We start from the raw sequence: 21905 nt of genomic DNA, 5'->3' as shown, positions 1-21905 counted from the left end.
CACTGACCTTACTTTGTTTTCTTTTAATTGGAATGTGGCACGAATCACTCTTCGTTTATCACATGATGCAGTCCATTGGTTGTCCTCATCCACCTATCAGGTTGTTTCCCTGCCCCCGGTCGCATGGTCCCTTAGCAGCAAGCCCAAATTGGTCTTACTGCCTTACATGCTTTCCGATTTGCCTAAGAGTGATCAGAACAACAAGAACAGCAAGCAAAGCAGTGGCCAGAGCAATAAGAACAGTAAGCAAAGCAGTCAGTAGCAGTGCCCAGAACAACATACAACCCACCAGGCTCCTGACCACAAAATGGTTCTTCAATCTCTCCAAACAAAATGACCTTCAGGTATCTCAACATGAGGTAACCATGGAAATCCCTGCTTGTAATAAAACCATCTTAATAATTTCTCATACTTCCCTAGAGCCCTCCCTCCTCAGTTTTCCTCTGCACGCCGTGCTTAGTCTGTGCTGCAGTCTCTGGGTGTGGTGCCTCCCGAGTTTTGCAGTGGGGCCTTAGGAGCCGACAAGTGCCCAGAAGCCTTTTGTACAGACAGCGCCATTCTTTGCTCCCACAGACAGCAGCCCTTGTCAGTTTGTGTCATGGTCCTGCCGGCCATCGGAGGGCAATTGCAGCTTCCACCCCACCAGTGATCCAACAGTGCCTCCTGCCGGCCATCAGAGAGCAACTGCAGCCACTGCCCCACCAGAGATCCAACCGCGCCCCCTGCTAGACATGGTTAGAATTGTGCCAAAAGGCAAAAGGTACTTAACTGGTTTTGGTGGGATTTGGGTGCAGGATTGTTGTTTGCTGTGAGAAATACCTCCAATTAAAATTTCAGAGACGGTCAAATAAAGTGAAACAAAGAACTTTATTAACAGCGCACTGGGTGCGACGGACTCATTCCCATTCGGTTAGAATTCTCAGTGCTTCAGTCCTATTCTTCACTTGCTCGACGCAGGATCGTGATTTTCCGCTTTTCAGGGTTACCAAGTGTGGTGTCCTTCGAGTCCATCGGTATGGTGGTCAGGTGCATTCCTTGGACTACACTAAGGATTAATCTTATAAAACATGGAAGTAAACAAGGCAGAAATAACAGTCCAGAAAAGGTGCATAAAAGAAGGAAGCCCAGCTGTTTCCACCATGTTTTCCCAAATAAATTGGTCCACTATCCCGCGTGCACTGATTCATGGGCTATTTTTCGGATACTGGTTGCTATATTTGTTATTGTTTCTCCATTATCATCTATTTGCAAACAACAGTCTGAAGTATTAAACTTACTACACACCCCTCCTTCCTCTGCCAAGAGGTAATCTAGCACCAGTCAGTTCTGCTATATGGCTGCTCTGCTCTGGGTTTACTGGTGGGCCAGTAACTCCAAACTTTGTGTAGTTTGATTAGCAATTATCTCAATTGCTCCTTGCAATTGTATTATTCGGTTAAGCATGTAAATAGAAGTTCGATAACCCCAGCTCCCATCATATGCCCATGTGTTTGGGCCATGTGTCTCTATAATTCTTTGAGGAGACCATTCATTGTTCTCCCATCCCTGAGTTCTTGCAATTGTCCTCTTTTCCTGTTTTAAATCTTCATACAGCGGAACCCCCTGCTCATTCCCCTTCTCTAAAGATAACAAGAAAAACCCAGGTTGTATTAACCCCAGGGTACAGGATTTTGTCTATTTTCCTGGGAGAAGAGTGTATGCTCTTTTTCCACATATCCAAAAAAACCCATTCGGTGCTTTCCAAAATTCTTCGGAGATATGATCTATGTTCTCCCAGAACTTTGAAATTTCACTTATCCCTGAGAAAGGGTTCATTTTTGTTCCTTTGCATTTGTACAATTTCCAACTTCCTGTCCATCTACAGTCAGAAGTGTTTTTACCAGTCCAATAAGTCTTGAGTGCTCGGGGAACATATTTACCAGTAACTGAGTTTGTACTTAAGATTCTTTTACGGGGGTATCCCCAACTGATTGTGAAAAAGGGGTTCCTATTCTTTGCAAACAATCTACCCCAATTGTTCTAAAGCTCAATACTCATCCTTCTGGCCAACTTATTTTGCTGTTGGTAAAGGTATAATTCCATTTAAGTATTTCTTTTGCACTTAGGGCAGTACTTTTCCAAGGTCACTCTTCGGTCATTAGGGGTCCCCCACAAACCCAATGTGGTAGTTTTAGTCTAGACCTTCCTTGGTGACCAGTTTGTAACCAAGGAAGTGGCTACATACCCAGTATTCCCTACGATTTTTACGTAAGCCAGGGTATAAAGAAGAAAGGAAGGGAAGCCTTTGCTCTCTTCTTTTCTGGTGAGATTCGGGAACAGTAGGTCCCTGCGTTGGTCTCGCTTATCTGAAGTTGAGACCTGTAGCGACTGCTGTTGTCTGCCACACGGGAGGGGAGAGTGCTGGGCTGGGTCTGGCTGTCCTGCTTTTCTCAAGGGAAGTGGTGAGATTTTATTTTGCTAGTAGTTAGAAGACTCGGATGTCCTTCTGTCGCCTCGGGCACTCTCCCCTGAAATGCCTTTTCCACCCACAACAATAGCACTCTCCCCTCCCCTCCTGCACAGGCGAGCCAGCCAAACTCGTTTCCAACCTCTGTGGTACCCGAGAAGGTCCCCTGAAAGTCCAAACTTCCTGTCCCCTGTCACCTCCATGACCACCACACCTCTTCTGTGACGTCCCTGCACATCCCTGCCCTGTAATTCGTCCATCTCCTTGTCTGATCACCTCTCCAACTGTGGCTACCATCAGTCGGGTCCTCCGTCTTCGTCTCTCCTCATCTCTCCAAACATACACTCTCCGCGCCTCTCTCAACAATCCATTCAGATTTTTCTCACTCCAGTCCTCCAACTTCTCTAACTCCCTCCCGATATCCATCCACGAATGAGTCACAAAGTCAGCCTTTAACAACTGTTGCCCCGCTGGAGCATCTAACCGAACTCCAGAACATCGCTGCATATTCTTCCTCAGTCTCTCCAACTACTCAGTCGGTGACTCATTCCTCTCCCGCCTCCTGTCAAAAGCCCTGACCACATTCTGCATCCAGGGCGCTGCCTCCCAAACTCCCCCACAACACAATTCCGATAATCCATCATATTCTGTTTTCCCTCCTCTGTGTTCCAATTCCAATTTGGACAAGCCACAGGCATCCCCTGCCCTCACTTCCCTGCCTTTTCGTGCGCCCTCTCTCCCAGACCGCTGACGCCGAGCATGGCGGCCTGCGCCTGGCCTCCATTCTGACCTTGCACCCCCCCAGGATGTTTCCAGTCCCAAACACAGGCTCCTGTTGCCCCGATCACCTCCCTCTCTTCCACAGAAAACAATATTCCCATTATAGATTGCATTTCATTTCACATGTATACATTAGGTCTCAAAAATTGGTCAAACTGCTCTGCCAGAATTAATGGATCCTCCAGCAGCCTCCCCATCTCCTTCCCAAATTCCCATACCTCAGCACTCATCAGAGGAACACCCACACAGCCCATACCTCCCTATGTCCCCCGCATCAGGACTCCTCCAAGGGGATACAGTTCCCTGGGTGCCTCCGAACTCTGTCTCCTCCTGACTCTACCCCGCGTCCGGGGAGGGCCTGGAGAAGGTGTTGGGTTTGAGTTTTGCACCTCATCCTCCCCAGGATTATACGGGGGAGGATTTAAGATCGTATTACCTGAAAGATTTTCTAAAGGATCCCACTCAGAACCCTTCTTCTTTTTGTTTTTGATTTCTTTGGTCATTACTATGGTCCAGGAATAGTTCAACAGACCCTACCCAGCAAGCAGCATATTCACTTTCCTCCGCATTCCATGGTCCCTTCCTATTCATATAAAGGTCCAATGCCTGACAAATTCAATCTTCAAATGAACCAAACTGGGACCAATAAACATTGTCTGATCTTATAGGACCTTTAGTCCACTCATACATACAGTATTGAATCATAACCACCTTATCCTTACCCTGAGTCTCTCCTGATTCGTCCCACCTATCCAGCATGCTACCCAATGGGCTATCTGGGGAAATGCCGAGGGTCTTTCCTGACCCTTTCTTTCCCGGGGACCTTTACTTTTCCCGACCCCCATCCTGAAGAGTGAACACACACACACTCCAGGATATGGTCCTCCCTTAGCACACACACACACACTCTACACTTTCGAGCCACCTTTTCCACCGGAGTTACTTGAAAACCCTTTTCCTGAACCAGAATCACCCAAAAACCTTCTTTCTTAACCAGAACCACCTGAAAGCCTTCTCTCTGAGCTGGAACCACCCAAAAATCCTTCTCTCTAAGCCAGAGACCCCCTGCAGTCCTCCACCCCGAGGAGTACCGCACTCTTGCTCCACGACAACCACTTCGTCCCTTTGCCGGCCAGTCCCCTCGCGGGGATATGGAACCGCGGCTAGAAGGACTCCTCACTCGCTTTGCAACTTTTGGTACGTCTCAGCCACTCACATGCACGCTCCTCTGACCCAACTGCCCAGTAATACTTCGAGGATAGTCCTTCTCTTTTCTTACCGGGTCCTGTGCATGAGGTTTGACAGTTGCCGTGGATTAATTTCTATACTGGATCCAGTTCCCTTTCCTCCCCCTTTCTTTGTTTCACGCCGTTCGTCCTAGAGTCCTCAGTCGCTGCCGTCCCAGAAAAGGGTCCAGGCCTCTGGACCGCTGAAATCAGTGGGGCGTGCCTTCCAGGTTCACTGGTCCCTCACCATGACTGGTGGATGTTGGATCCCGGACCAGTCCCCAATTGTGAGAAATATCTCCAATTAAAATTTCAGAGACGGTCAAATAAAGTGAAACAAAGAACTTTATTAACAGTGCACTGGGTGCGACAGACTCGTGACCAGGTCCGAGCACACCTGAATGGGAGGGACGAGCCTTTTTAAGGTCCTTTGATTAGCATAGCCACTCCCTTGCTCCTCCCATGCCAGGCCTCGCTCTTTTCTTCCTTAAAAGGTGATCTTTGCCTTCTGGCTCAGTCTGTTGGTTGTCCTCATCCACCTATCAGGTTGTTTCCCTGCCCCTGGCCGCATGGTTCCCTGACCATGAGCCCAGGCTGGTCTCACCACCTTACATTCTTCCCGGCTCACCTTCACACTGTAACAGTAAGCAAACAGAACAGTAAGTAACAGTAAGTAGCAGTAAGCAGGCAGAAGTATAACCAGAACAATAGGCAACCTCAAGAAGAACTGTATGTAGCAGCAAGTAGGCAGGAGCAATAGGCAACTTCAAGCAGAACCACAAGCAGAACCACAAGCAGTCCACCAGTCCCCGACCACAAAATAGTTCCCCAGTCCTTCAAACAAAATGACTCCCAAGTGCCCTGGCACGAGGCAGCCATGGAAACCCCTGCTTGTAATAAAACTGTCCTATTTATTTCCCACATTCGTTTTTTTGTTCTTTTGTTGTGTTGCTTATACACATATATTCCTTAATAAAGGGCTGTTATTTTTTCTTTCTCCACATTTCCTCAACTGGAACCTCTTAATTTCAGATTTACAATTGCTTAGAGGGAGGAGTTTGGTCTTCCCCATAACTTGCCCTCCTTAGAAAACGCTTCTGTCTTGTTAAACTGAGACACACAGTCAGACAAGGTTTCCTTACTGGCTCAACCCCACATTTCCCATAACAGAGTCTCATATGTCTTGATCCTTAATCATGATGCAATAACAAAATGACAGCTCGAGATGGTGCCTCTGCCCTGGCCTTTTATATCCTTACAGTCTAAGTCACCAAAGTCTGGAGTCATCAGGTTCCTGCTGTGTCTCTGAGTGTCTGGTTGGTGCCACAGGTCCCTGTGCCCTTTGTTATGCAAAGGTCAGCCACCAGTTCATGACTTCTTGCCTCGAGGTCCTGCCACCCAGAGCTCAATCTGCAGCTCACAGTGCAGATGCACACCAAGCTACCTGCACTGAATGTATTCCTCAACAAAGGGACAGAGTGGCTCCACAGCAAGTTTGCTGATGATACAAAACTGGGAGGAATGGTCAATACCCCAGAGTGCTGTGTTGTCATTCAGAAGGACCTCAACAGGTTGGAAGGATGGGCAGAGAGGAACCTTTTGAAATTCAACAAGGGCAAATGAAGGGTCCTGCACCTGGGGAGGAATAACCCCATTTGTCAGTACAGGTTGGGGGTGACCTACTGGAAAGCAGCTCTGCGGAGAAGGAGCTGGGGGTCCTGGTGGGCAACAAACTGTCCATGAGCCAACAGTTTGTCCTTGTGGCCAAGAAGGCAAATGATATCCTGGGCCACATCAGGAAGAGCATTGCCTGCAGGTCAAGGGAGGTGACCCTACTCAGTCCTGGTGAGGTCTCACCTGGAGTGCTGTGTCCAGTTCTGGGCTCCTCAGGACAAGAGAGACATGGAGCTCCTGGAGCAGGTCCAGCAGAGGGCTATGAAAATGATTAGGGGATTGGAGCACCTCACTTTCAAGGAAAGGCTGAGGGATCTGGGCCTGTTTAGCCTGGAGAAGACTGAGAGGGGGTCTTATCAATGTATATAAGTATCTGAAGGGAGGGTGTCAAGATGATGGAGCCAGACCCTTCTCAGTGGTGCCAAGCAATAGGACAAGAGGCAACGATCATCTAGTCCAACTGCCTGACCAATTCAGAGTTGACCAAAAGTTAAAACATGCTGTTAAGGGCATTGATCTACTGCCTCAAACACTGACAGGCTTGGGGCATCAACCACCTCTCTAGGAAGCTTGTTCCAATTTTTGACCACCCTCTCAGTAAAGAAACACTTCCTAATGTCCAGTCTAAACCTCCCCTGGTGCAGCTTTGAACCATTCCCACATGTCCTGACTGATATATCAGACTGAATACCAGAGAGATCAGCACCTCCCTCTCCACTTCCCCTCCTCTGGAAGCTGTAGAGAGCAATAAGGTCACATCTCAGCCTCCTTTTCTCCAAACTAGACAAGCCCAGAGTCCTCAGCCACTCCTCACAGGACATGCCTTCCAGCCCTTTCACCAGCTTTGTTGCCCTCCTCTGGATGCATTCAAGGACCTTCACATCCTTCTTAAATTGTGGGGCCCAGAACTGCACAAAATACTCAAGGTGAGGCCACACCAATGCTAAATACAGTGGGATAATCACCAGCTGGTTCTACTGTGTTTGATGCCCCCCAGGATGTGATTTGCTCTCTTGGCTGCCAGGGCTCACTGCTGACTCATACCGAGCCTGCTGCTGACCAGCACCCCCAGATCCCTTTCTGCAGGGCTGCTCTCCAGCCACTCCTCTACCAATTTATACTTGTGACCAGCATTACTCAGTCCTAGGTGCAGAATACAGGATCTGTTCTTGTTAAATTTCATCCCATTGATGATAGCCCAATGCTCCGATCTATCTAGATCCCTCTGCAAGTCTTCTCATGCCTCGAGAGAGTCAGCAGCAACTCCCAGTTTGGTATCATCAGCAAACTTGCTAATTGTGCATTCAATTCCTGCATCCAGACTCCCAAGACCTTTGGTAGATGATCGAGAGGGGTCCTGCCATAACATTCACTAGCTCCTTTAGAACTCTGTGATGAATCCCATCGAGCCCCATGGACCTGTGAACATTCAGATGATACAGCTGTTCCCTTATAATTTCAGTGTCCACAAATGGAAAGTCACTGTTCCCACATTCATGGTCCTATGACTCAGGGGACTGGGCAGCCCAAGGGCTATCAATATTATTAAAGACTGAAGCAAAAACCGCATTGAATGCCTCTGCTTTTTCTTCATCCCTATTAGTCAGGTGACCATGTTCAACAAGTATCAGTCCAATGTTTTCTTTAGACCTCCTCTTGCTATTAACATACTTTAAAAAACCCTTCTTTTTATCTGAAACAACACTGACCAGTTTCAACTCTAATTGAGATTTGACCTTTCATACCTTGTCCCTGCATACATGAACCACAGCTCTGTAATCTTCCTGTGAAGCCTGACCTTGCTTCCAGAGATCATGCAATTTCTTTTTCCTCCTGAGCTCCATGAGGAGTTCCCTGTTCAACCAAGCTGGTCTTCTGTCCCACTAGCTTGACTTGCAGCACAATGGGATTGCCTGCTCCTGTGCTTCTAAAAGGTGGTTCTTAAAGACTGACCAGCACTCATGGACTCCTAAGATCTCAAAAGCAGATTCTTTGGGTACTCTGCTAAATAACTCCCTGAATAACTTAGAGTTTTCTCTCTTGAAGTCCAGGGTAGCAACTTTGCTGTCCTTTTTTCTCATTACACTGAGAATTTTAAACTCAACTATTTCATGATCAGTATCGTCAAGACAGCCACCTCTCATCACATGCCCCATCAGTCCTTCTCTATTCACAAACAGCAAGTCTAGGAGGGCATCTTTCATAGTTGGCTCACTGAGTACCTGTTATCTCCTACAAACTTTAGGAATTTCCAAGACCCTGCTGGTCATAGCAGTATGATATTCCCAGTTGATGTCTGGGAAGTTGAAATCTCCCATAAGGATAAGGGCTACCGATCCAATTAGGTTTGGAAATAATTCCTCTGATTTCAAGGAAGAAAAAAATATGGTCTAATAATCATCCTTCAAGCCTATTGTCAACAAATTTCAATTCATCACTGCTAATATTGCTGAAACCTACTCTGAAATGTTACAGCTGGTGTAGGAGAAGGAAAGGGAAGATTTTGGCAAGGAGGGAAAGATAGGAGTTTTTGCTCAAGGAAGTTTCTGCGTTTGGGGAAAACCTAGCATGGGAGAGAGTCCTTTCCCATGAATAGCTCTATGTATGTTTTCTCCACCTGACTCCCAAAGAAGTACTCCCCTGTTGCAAGAAGAGATAAGGCTCTCACAGACATGCCTAAGGCCCCACTGGGAGACAGGCAGACCATTAAAGCACAGGGGAGAATACAGCCTTGAAGGTTTGCTCATGCAAAAGGTGTTGATATAAAAGCACCAGAACTGGGTTTTTTTCCTTGTTAGCGCCTTTTCGCCTTCTGTGATTTTTGCAGGGCATTCTAGGGTTTTTGGCTTCGGAATAAATTTTTTCCTTAATACTATTAGCCATGGTCTGGTTCTGTGGGGTACCTGCATGCATATCAATTCTCACAGATGAGAATGATGTTATCCAATGACAGGGTTTCACTGTGCAATACAAAGTATACAGGAGAGTTACTGCAGGCTGCTTGTACCTCTGAAATTTATAGATGAAAGGACTCTTATTCCAAGAATGATCTTTTTCTTTGACTGTATTGAGTTGGGACTGATTTTGATGACCAGTTTCAGTAGAGGATCATAAAGTTATTTTACATTTAAGATTGTCAGTATTAGAATCATTCTCTCTTCCTTCCCTTCTCACCATTCTTTCCCCTCCCTTAAATTCACAGGACTGCAAGGTTACAGAAAGGTCTAATCAATTGTCAAACTCTTTTGTCTCTGAGAAGGTGGTAAAAAAACCTAATTGCCCTGCTGTACTGGGGTCTTCTGACTGCACAGCACCCTTTTTCACATACAATGCTACTATGATTAATGACCTCTCATGTCAGACCTTGCTAATACCTGTTCTTTAAAGCAAGGTGGTGCACCACAGTGAGAGCAAAAGCAAGGCTGCACAAATTAATGTGTTATCACAACCTCCAGCATGTCAGCTGTCATTATAGATATCATCTGAATGACTGATAGAGAAAAATAAATATTGCATCCTGTGACCTTTTGCCTCTAATGACCACTTTTCAACATTTTTGAAGACATGATTAAGTTTTGATAACTGTGGGAGTCACTCTGAGAAGTCTGAAATAGAAATAATTTGAGAAAGGATCTCACATTTCAGTGGAGAACAGGGAACTTATTAATGTGTGAATTGCACTCTGAAAGAGATAAAGGGGAGGATAGTTTAATCAGAGGACATGCTGAGGTGCAGGAATAGTCAGGGATAACTGCAGCCTAAATAGAAATCAAAGGCTCAACAAGCATCTTTTTCTGTCTGCTTGATTGGCAGCTGCTGACCTGATGTCCAAAACCTTTGAACTCTTACAACAGTAATACTATTGTCAAAGTAATTTGCTTGCAGCTTTCTATTACCAGTTATTTCATTTGTGGACATTGGACACCCAATTTAAAAGGGTAGTTTGCTCTTTTGCAGCAATGGAAGCTGGGAAGAACAGCCTCATTATTTTTTATTACTTTACTTTTGAATCCTTTACCTACTCCCATTTCCTTTCCAGTTTCTCTCTTCTCCAGCACACTCCACATACCACATATAAACCCTGTTGTATGGATGAAGTGTCAGATCAGTTTAGCCATTGATTGCAACAAGGGAAGCAGGGGAACCCCAAACTTTAAAACACCATAGTTTCATTGCATGATGCCTGAATTGGTAATGCCAGAAGACACATTGTATTGGGTCTGGCTGAGATGGAGTTCATTTCCCTATAGCAGCCCTCACAGTGCTGAGCTTTACATTGGTAGCTAGAAGGGTGTTGATAACACGCCAGTGTTTTGGCTACTGCTGAGCACAGCATCAGTACTGTAACATTCCCCAATCGAGGGCAAGATTCTGGAAGGGGACACAACCCAGTCAACCCACTACACATGTGAAATACAATTATGTTTGGAGCTCCTTTCACTGGATTTAAAGGACACAAAGATGGTGTATTCAAGATCTTTAATGAGTAGTTGGAACAGCTACTCTTTGTAGTTAGAAAAGAAGTATAGTTGTAGTGGTTTTCAGCTTAGGCCTTCCTGGTAACTAGATCGAAACTAGGGAAGTGACCATTCCCAGTATTCCATGCTATTTCTTTACGTAAGCAGAGGTATTAATACAAGGGGGAGGAAGTTAGTTGGTTAGACTTCTTCCGGTCAGGTTGTAGTGAAGGGGTAGCCTTGCTGAGCTCCTGTCTGCGGGGGTGTGGGCCTTGTAGGCCTTGGGAGGTGGTTGTTTGGTTCCAACTCATAGGAGAAGTCTGTTGGTGCAGTTCTGCTTTCTCAAGGAAAGTATTAAGATTCTTTGTTTGCTAGCTCTCTATTAGCTGTGTATATCTGCATATATCTGGGTAGGTTTTTTTCTGTTTTAGTTTTGGGATGTTTGGGGGTCTCTTTCTTATATGTATATAGTGTTTTTATAACTGTAAATAACTGTCATTAAGTGTAAATATGTATAAATTGCTTTAGTTCAGTTTATTTCAGTTTTTATAGTTTTTTCCTCTTTCCCTTCGCTTCCTAGTGTGACGGGGGAGGGGGAAGGGGGCTCTCTTCGCTGTGGTTCGGGGATTTGGTGGGAAGCCAACTCGAAACGGCGACTATAATATACCTGGGAACTAGATAACTAACATACTGTCATTCCCATTGCATATTTCTATTTACTCAGTGTACAGAAGTAGCATTTTGTTTGTGCTAGCAAGAATTTTGTGACTTAAACTGATGCTTAGGACAAGAATAATAACAATCCTCTGAAGTTGTAGTAGCTGTTGAGGCAGATTTCACATGTTGGTGTTTGTTTTTTCTTTTAGGGAGGTAGGATAGCTGCAGGGAGAGAAAGAAGATAGAGTGGAAAGCTTGCTGTCTTATTCCAGCAGATATTGTGAATTAGTGCTGCTCTGTTTTGGCCTTTTTAGCCACCAGTGCGCTTGTAACAAATGTGGGTAGAGCCGTTCCCAAATCTTCGTTTGAGAAGCTGAGCCATGATGTTTTATTTTTTGGTTTTTTTGCCTGAGGAAGACCACTTTCTCTTTTTTAACTGATCAGTCCCCCTGGGTCTAGTATTATACCAAATACCAGGATAGATGATGTGACTGGATTTTTGTAATGGTATGGAGAAGGAGAGAGTGTCTTCTCTTTTGAAGGTATGGAGTCAAAAATCTTTTCAGTGCAAAGGGGATAATAAGAACGGAAGCCATAAACAAGAACATACAGAGACACAAATCTGACAGACAAACATAACAAAGGCAAAGACTAGAAACAAAGCTCACCAGTCACACTAATTAATGGGCTATCCAGAAACTGCAGGAAAATTGAGACTTTGTAATTGATAACAATTAAAAACTGAGTGTTCAGGATGTTGGAGAGGGTTTGGTGAAACTATGCAAGCTTATGAAGGAATAAGCAGGGGAAGGGGAATTGGAGAGGAACAAAAGACAGGGGTAGACAGAAAGAACTATAAAAAGAGCTGGTTGAATGTAAAATGGATCCAGTCAGTATGCTTGTCTGATTGAGCCATGTGCCTGACTACCACAGTCTGTCCTATCTGAGGAGGTATGAGAAATAAAAATACGGGTTTTATTACAAACAAATTTTAGAAAACTTATAGGCGTATCGTGAAGTTGTAAGGTATCCAGTCTCCACTTGGGTCTGGTGCCAGGGCTCCTTGCGGCCAGGATAGGGAATTTCTAGGCAAATATAAAACTCCTAAAAATGGAAACCTTTTGGGCCATTTGGCCATTTTTGAACACAGGGGTTTCTCTCCATGGGCTGAGAACAAAGGAGAATCCATTATTTTTGACAAGGGATGCCTTGCAGCCAATCGGAAGGAGGGGAACATCCCCCTTTTTGGAGAAAAAAAACCTTTTTAGGCAAAAATGAATATATTAAACTGACCTGAAAGGATGGGATTTTGTAAAACTATAAAATGCACAAAATTTAAACGCAAAACGTCTTTCCTCCCCAGGAGCTTGGTGTGAGGAAGACCCAGTGCATGCTGCAAATAAAACTTTCCTTGTCGTTACAGTTCCCTTGTTTCACAGGTAATTGAATCTTTCTAAATTAAATAATGAGACATTTCTCACAGAGGGGTCTCAGAGCCATCTGAAGCAGGTGAGGGTCTCGACCACCAGGCACTGGGGTGGGAACAGTGCGTGTCTCAAAAAAACATTTACTGAGAGGGACAAGAGTGAGGTGATTGAGGGGGGTCAGCCCCAGTGGCTGGAGCAGAAGTGTGAGTCACAGGCCTGTGTGTGCCCCCACTGTAAGTGAAGATCAGGTTTGTGACCACCTGTGGAACCTGAATGCCATTAATCATAGCCTTAGCATGCTAATCATAGCATTAATCAGTGCTCCAGTCTATCTAGATCCCTCTGCAAGGCTTCTTGTCCCTCAAGGAAGTCAACAGCACCTCCCAGTTTAGCATCCTCGGCAAACTTGCTAATAGTCCATTCAACTCCTGCATCCAGATCATTGATAAATAAATTGAACAGAACTGGCCCTAGAATTGAGCCCTGAGGAACACCATGTGACTGGTCTCCAGCCAAATGTACCCCCATTCACTACAACCCTTTGAGCCCTGTCCTTCAGCCAGTTCTTTACCCAGCACACTATGTACTGCTCATCCCACAGTTGGACAACATGTCTAGAAGGGTACTGTTGAAACAAAGACAAAATAAAATAAAGCTTAACCATGTTAGCATAACTTTTGAAACTTAGCATACGTGTGACTTTGCAAAATGTAACTGCCTGCAAGTAGGGGCCTGCCCAATTGCGGGCAGTTAGGATAAAGGGATGTTGCGGCTTGCATGAATGGGTAAGATAAGGGAATGTAATGGCTTGCAAAAGAGACTGACAGGAGGAAGCCGGAAAAGAAGTGCTTTAGCACGTAGCAGGAGTAATCAATAACTTTGCAAGGGAAACAGGAGGTGGGTGGTGGTATAGTTGCTTGAAATGATAATAATAATAATAATAATAATGGCCCATCTTCGCGAACGAAGATTTGGGGAAAGGTCTTTTACCTTTCCAGCCTGCGCAATGGAGTTTTTAGGTGAGACACAGCCTGCGCTGAACTGAGCCCACCCTTTAATCCTAAGGTTCATCTGCCGGGGCCAAGCAAGCTTGGACAATGGCAGTGAGGTCCTCAGGACGTAGGTTTGTTTAGAGTGACCTTCTCATAGATGGATGGCCTCACAGGCCTAACGGACTCCATCTGCCCGGGGGACTGGCTGGATTCGAACCTGGGTCGCAGCGGTGAGAGTCCTGCATGCTAACCACTAGGCCACCAGGGGTCCCCTGCTTGAAATGATAAGGCTTTATCTAACAACTTTATAGTAATAAGTACAGGGAACAGCTAACTGAATGTATAATTAGATAAGACAGCTACAAACTGGACTTTGTACTGATTCTCGAAGAATGTATATGATAGATAATATTTGAAACTTGCTTTCTCCAGTGTATAAAAAGCTATCATTTTTTTTACTTGTCAGACATGCACTTGGAGGTTGAAACCCCTGCGTGGCCCCAGCTGCAGTAAAAGTGTGCTTTTCTATACAGTACATACTGTGTAGGGATTCCTTTGAATCAATTTGGCGAGCCATCCAGGAGTACCTCCGCTTGCCTGTGAGACCCTCTGGACCCTCTGGGCGCCCCAGGACGTTTCTCCTGTGAGGCTCCCCAGGCTTTGCTAGATCATCATGGGAGTGGACACAATCCTGTGCAAAGTATGCAAATTCTAAAGAACCCTTTTATTTCTCCCTAGGGTTTTGGTAAGTAAACTGTAAGTCGTATGTTGGTGTTACTGGGCTCTGGCTTGCTAGCAGCTAACAAGAGCTGCATCCTTCTAATTGTGGGTTCGAGTCCCACTAAGGGGGTGCGTGGGCTTTGACTGTGAGTTAGAGTCTCACCAAAGCTATACCAAATTCCTCAGACTAAGAGGGTTTGGAAGAAAGGGATGGATGTTTTGGAGTTTGTTTCAAACCGTCTGTGGGGATCCCTTGTGTGTGTTGAGTAAGTAAATATTGGGGATTATATTGTTCATATTTGTTTGTGGATCTTATCTTCTGTGCTATAATTACTGTTATACTTTCAACCGTTTGATTTGATGCTAGATGCTTTGAGAGAAACTGAGAAGGAATTAGTATTGAAGGCAGCCAGGGCACATGCCCAAACTATGTTAAGGCCTGATGGTGATCTGAATGTTTTCTTTCCATGAGACAAACCACGTTGGGACTACAATAATCCTAACCATTACCAACTTCTCCAGAAATACCGGGGGTGGGTGGCTCACAGAGTGGAAAATGCAATTCCCAAAGCTGTAAATTGGGGGTCTCTGTATGCATTAAAACAAAACATAGAAGAAACCCCCACTGAATTTCTAGATCGATTAAGGGAAGCAGTGCAAACTTACACCACCCTGGACCCGTTAGGGGATCAGGGTAAACAGTAGCTAATCTCGCCATTTCTAGGTCAGTCCTCAGATGACATCCAACGCAAACTACAAAAGTTAAAAGCTGAAGACCAGAGGGACATTGAAAAACTAATCAAGGAGGCATGGTGGGTATACAGGAACAGGGAAGGGGTAGAAAGACAGAAATTAGGGAAAACTATCACAAAGGCAGCTATCGCCACCCTGGATAGGAGAGACCCTCGCTCTGGAAGACCTGGATGATGCCTTGGAAACAATGACTACCAAAAATTGAGACCACACCAATGTGCCATTTGTAAACAAAATGGACACTGGAAAAGAGACTGCCCCCAAAACAGACGAAAACCTACTTTGGTGGTGGAATTAGACCAGGACTAAAGGGGACCAGGGGGTTTGCACTCCAGAGACCCCCTGGTTATAATGGAACTGGGGAAAGACAAACATAAAATAGAGGTTTTGGTGGACACTGGTGCAACATTTTCTGTGTCAAATCAAGAGTTAAATGTTATAGGTAATGTATCTTTGAATGTTATAGGAACAACTGGCCAGCATCGGAAGGTATTGTTTATGAAACCTTTAAGTTTCAAATTAGGTAAGACCTTAGGTATGCATAATTTCCTTTATATGCCTCATGCACCTAAATTGCTTTTAGGATGGGATTTATTAGAAAAATTGAATGCAGAAATTAGGTTTGAAAATGGGGAGATGTAAATTAAAGTAAGAGAAAATGAACTAATCAAAGTCTTAAGTCTTGCTTTAATTCAGCCACAGATATCAGGAGAAGTGCCATCATTGATCCTTGATCAAGTCTATCCTGGGGTTTGGGCCAACGGGACCCCAGGAAGGGCTAACACTGCACAACCAGTACACGTAAGGCTAAAACCCAGAACACAACTGGTAAGAATCAAACAGTATCCTCTCAAACTAGAAGATAGAAAAGGGATTAAGGAGATAACTGATAATTTTATCAAATTTGGGTTGTTAGTTGAACGTGAATCAGAATATAATACCCCTATATTGCCAATCCGCAAATCGGATGGCAAAAGTTATAGGTTGGTACAAGATTTAAGAACCATTAATAAAATTGTTGAAGATCTCCACTCAGTAGTAGTAAACCCATATACACTTTTGACCAAACTAAAAGATGAATATGTCTGGTTTTCTGTTCTAGACTTAAAAGATGCCTTTTTCTGCCTGCCTTTGGACCCTAAAAGTCAAAAATTGTTTGCCTTTGAGTGGGAGAATCCAGACACAGGTCGCCGATCCCAGCTCACCTGGGCTGTATTACCTCAAGGATTTAAAAATAGCCCCATGATCTTTGGGAATCAACTTGTGAAAGATCTCGAAGAATGGACTGCACCATCAGACAGAGGAGTCCTCCTGCAGTACGTGGATGACTTGTTAATTGCCACCAGGACCCAGGACAAATGCAGAGAATGGACTGTAAGTTTGTTAAACTTTCTAGGACTGAAAGGGTACAAGGTATCCAAAACCAAAGCCCAGATTGTCAAGAAAGAAGTCACCTATCTAGGATATGAAATCTCAGGAGGACAATGTTGACTGGGACCAGAGAGGAAAGAAGCCATCTGTAAAATACCTTTGCCCCAGACTCCAAAAGAACTTCGCACATTTTTAGGAATGACTGGCTGGTGTAGACTTTGGATCTGCAAATATGGACTGATAGTCAAACCCCTATACCAGATTCTACAAGACCGGATTAAACAATTTTAGTGTGGACTGGAGAAGCTAAGCAAGCTTTCCAGCAATTAAAGAAAGAACTTATGCAAACACCTGCCCTAGGCCTCCCAGATGTGACCAAACTCTTCTGGCTTTTCTTACATGAAAGGCAAGGGATTGCATTGGGGGTTCTAGTTCAACAGGTAGGACCATATTGATGAGCCGTGGCATACTTCTCTAAGCAATTAGATGAGGCAAGCAAAGGATGACCGGGATGCTTGAAAGCAGTAGCAGCAGTAGTGTTAAACATTCAAGAAGCACAAAAGTTCACAATGGGACAGAAAATGACTGTTCTAGTATCACATATGGTTTCGGCAGTGCTAGAACAGAAAGGGAGTCACTGGCTCTCGCCCTCCAGGTTTCTCAAATACCAAACCATCCTAGTAGAGCAAGATGATATTGAAATCATCACCACTAACATTGTGAATCCAGTCACCTTTTTGTCAAGTTCAATGACTGAGTGGGAACCAGTGCATCACGATTGCATTGAAACAATTGAGGCAACATATTCCAGTCGACTGGGCTTAAAAGATACACCACTGCCCAAGGCAGAAACGTGGTTTACCGACAGAAGTAGCTATGTAAAAAACAGAACCCACAAGGCAGGGTATGCAGTAATGAATTTAGATCACGTCACAGGCACTTTTTGCTGGCACTTCTGCACAAAAGGCAGAGATAATTGCACTCACCAGAGCATTGCAATTAGGACAAGGAAAGGACATTAATATATGGACAGACTCAAAATATGCTTTTGGTGTGGTGCATGCCCAGGGAGCAGTATGGAAAGAAGGAGGATTGCTCACATCGCAAGGAAATCTTAAAGCTACTCAAAGCTGTCCAATTACCAAGGAAGCTTGCCATTATGCATTGCAGAGGACATCAAAAAGGTAATATGGACCAGGAAAAAGGCAATCAATTGGCAGATAAAGAGGCGAAAAAGGCAGCAGAAAACAACTAGGTAAGACTCACATCCTTAATCCCCTATGGCAAAATCATAGAGGTAAACTCCAATGTATCATATTCAAAAGAAGATTTAAAATTAATAAAAGATCAGCAAGCTCAACTCAAAGGTAACATGTACCACTTAAAAACAGGACAAGTAGTAGTACCTGAAAGGATACTATGGAAAGTTGTACAGGCAGAACATGACAAAACACATTGGGGGGCAGATGCGCTGCATAGTCACCTAAGAAACAAATAATAGGACGAAATTTATACACTACAATAATCCAGGTTACTAAACAGTGCAAGACTTGCCTCTACAATAATCCTCACACAACCAATAAAATAGAGATAGGGACAATTGGCAAAGGTAACCTCCCAGGGCAACACTGGCAGATAGATTTCTCAGAACTGCCTAGGAAAGGGGGTGTAACACACAGATAACATAGAAATGCCAAAAATAATGTTTCGCCATTGTTTCTACCTGTCAAAACTTCCTACCAAAAATTCTCTGTCAGCTTTCTGCCAGAAGTTTCTCACCAGAGCTTCCTGCTGGAGTTTTCCTGCCAAAAGATCCTGCTATTGTTTATGGTTATCATATCTCCTCGAACATCTGAATAGGGCTATGTGCCAAGAAACCACATACAACCTCCTTTGAACACTATAAAAGTTGAGGAAAAATTTGGGAAAATCAGGGGAGAGCAAAAGGGAGAGAAAACCAGTTACCCTAGCTGAGAATCTCTCCCCAGCCCCCCTCACCTTTCCTCTGCTGCCCATGCTGCCTGCCTGCCACCGGAGACTGGAACTCTGCCAGGCTGGAGAGGACTGAGACCCACCGTGCCACATGCGTGAGTTATATCTTATCCTTCTACCCTTACCATATTTCTGAGGGCTGAAAGGTGTGGCTGGACCGGGACTCTGCACAGCCTGGGACACGGCTTGGCGTGAGTTGCGAAACCATACATCCTGGCTGCATTCCAGAGAACTAAACCTCCTAAAACCCCCTCCCCCGCAGCTAAAGAGATAACATCAAAAAGCAGCAGAGACAGAGAAAAAAAAAGGCAGAAACTGCTTCTTCCCCCCCAGACCAGCTCGGCAGAAAGGTAGCTTTGGTGGTATCTTTTCTCTGCTTCTAGAAGTAATCTTACCATTTCCCAACTTTTCTTAATTTTTCCTCTTTCTTTTTGCATGTCTTAGCAATTAATAAAATCAGTTTTGGTATCAACAGATAACTTGTGTGAGTTTTAATTTTGCTTAAGGGAATATTCGAATCTGAAGATCTTTCTGCAACATTTAAGCAGATTGTAACAGGGGGGTACCGATACCTATTGGTCCGAACAGATACCTTCTCAGGCTGGCCAGAGGCTTTCCCAACCTGAAGCAATAAGGCTTGAGAAGTTGTCAAGGTACTGCTTAATGAAATTATCCCCAGGTTTGGAGTACCTGACATCATCTCCTCAGACCAAGGACCACATTTTGTAGCTATTATTATGCAAAGGATTAGCAACATTTTGCAAATTGCTTGGGCATATCAATCACAGGCAAGTGGTCAAGTGGAAAAAATTAATCATTTGGTAAAACAACAATTGGCAAAAATCTGTCAAGAAGTAAGTCTGCATTGGTACCAGGCTTTACCTCTAGCCTTATGGCGAATAAGGGTCAAACCTAAAACTAAAGAAGAGCTAAGCCCTTTTGAAATGTTATACGGGAGACCCTATGGAAATTATTATCAAGGAAAAGACCTCATACAAGTTGGGGAAGGATATATATGGGAATATCTGATCACATTGAGTAAACAATTGCCAGAAATTAACAAACAAGTAACAAGTACTTGCTCAAGGGGAATAGACCAGCCCTTACATAACATTTCCCTGGGAGAGTGGGTGTATGTTAAAACTTTTTCAGACCAACCACTAGATAAGACGTGGAAAGGACCATATCAAGTACTTCTGATGACCTTCATAGAAATCAAAATCAAAGAACAACCTACCTGGATTTGTTATTCACGAGTAAAGAAGGCACCTAAAGAAACATGGATGTCAGAACCAGTAGGACCAACAACCCTCAAGTTTACTCAACACTAACCTTTGGAACCTTGATAAGTATAATAACTCTGACTCAAGCGATTACCTTAGACTGGCCATGGTCCCAGGCTTATATCAGATATTCTGGTATGTCTGGAAGAGACATTTCTAATTCAAACCTGGCCACTGTGACCATGCACAAAAATGAATCATATTTAAAACACAATTGGAAGAAAAGGAATGAGCTAAGTACCTTAACCGGAATAATTGGGGAGGAAATATGGATAGGATGCAGAGCAATTAATGTATCTGCCCATGAAAAATGAATTTCCCACACTCAAATCACTGTAAAAGACTCCATAGAATATAACAGTGGAAAAACGATTGGTCAATCCATCTGATCAATGCTGGCACAACTTTATGTTGGACAAACCAGTTTCCATAGTATGTCTTTGGGCTACTTTAAAAGGAGACAAGGCATTATCAAAGAAATTTGTGACAGACACCACAACAACAGTATCTACTTCAACAGTACAGACTTCTGCTAAACTGACTCCTTACTCATATACACCCTCAGAATGTACAGAAAAAGGTCATAATCTTTCTCTTATAGGACCTTATGTAATTAGACAATCTAATGAACAGAAGTTACTCCTGGACCCTACATATTCACTAAAAAAGGTCCAGGTAAAAATCCAAACAAACATATCCTCTATAAAAGGGGATTGTCAGCCCTTCATTCTCCAAAGTCTTAAAGGATGGAGTGCTTGGTTGAGAACTAGATCCCACCATGATGGAACACAAAGAGATCTAACAGGATGGTTTGGATCAGGACTAGGTGTATTAAATTCAATAGATCAGGAAATATTAGTTAATAAACTCAGCACTGTAACCTCCGATTTGGGAAAACTGGAGGTACTGCTAAGATCATCATTAATGACTATAGCTGAAACACAATCTCTTACTACAGACTTGATGATTTTGTTAGCTAAACACACATCTGAAGATTTTCAGGTTGTGACCAATTTTTTAGAAGGTTTACAAGAAAATGTCTCCATAGCAATACAGTGTATCCAAACTCAACAATGGATACAATCCGTAGCTGTGGGAATCATTAGAGAAGGAACATCAGGAATTTTGCCTCAAGAAATAAGAGAGATCATATCTAGAAATGACACCACAACCAAGTTTGAGAAAGAACATCAGGCATGGTGACAATTAGTAAACTTAACATATAACTCAAAGCAGGAGCAGATAGAGGCATGTGTTCTTACCATCCATGAGGCAAAAGAACAGACCATATTTCCTGTCTTAGCATTAGGGGCAATGCACAGGGATGTGGTAGTTAGACCCATGGGACATAATGTCTGGGCAAGCTATGACAGGGACATAGGGAGATGGCAAACTATCACCACAGAAGCCTGTATACCCAGAGAACAACTAGGATATGTATGTGAAAATGCTGTAACAGAGAAGGAGGATTCATGTTTAGATATGGAAGATAGTGTATGTACCTTTGAAATGTTCCCAAATACACAGGCACAGTCCCAAGTATACTATGTAGGCAAAGGATGTGGATGCATCAGGACACATTGGACAAATGTAACTACTGATGATTGTGAAGAATTAACCAATGGTACTAACTTCTGTGTTTGCACTTTTACTAAGATAATAGGAGGTGACTTTAGTTACAGTGCTCCTGTGACCACCATGCAATTGATTTTGGATAAATATGTTATATCATGAAGTACCTAAACTACAAATCGGCATGGACATCAATATCCTCCGAAGATGCTCTATCATCCTGATGTTGAACAAATGATGGAAAAGGTAAATGCTACTTCATGTGGCATGCTGTGGCAGGTGAAACACGACACCACAGAGATTAAAAACAAAATTACCGAAGTGACAAAGACTGGAGAACATCATTGGTGGAACATATTTCTAGGAATAACCAATATACATTCACCCACTGCAGCCCAGCTGTTTAATTTCCTTCAAAGGGCTCTTCAGAGGGACCTGGACAAGCTGGAGAGATAGTCTGATTCCAACAGGATGAGGTTCAACAAGGCCAAGTGCCGCGTCCTTCACTTTGGCCACAACAACCCTATGCAGCGCTACAGGTTGGGCACAGAGTGG

The sequence above is a fragment of the Neopelma chrysocephalum genome, unplaced genomic scaffold (assembly GCF_003984885.1).
Source record: "Neopelma chrysocephalum unplaced genomic scaffold, ASM398488v2 Primary Assembly neopelma1_97033, whole genome shotgun sequence".
NCBI lineage: Eukaryota > Metazoa > Chordata > Aves > Passeriformes > Pipridae > Neopelma > Neopelma chrysocephalum.
This window is presented reverse-complemented; position numbering follows the sequence as displayed.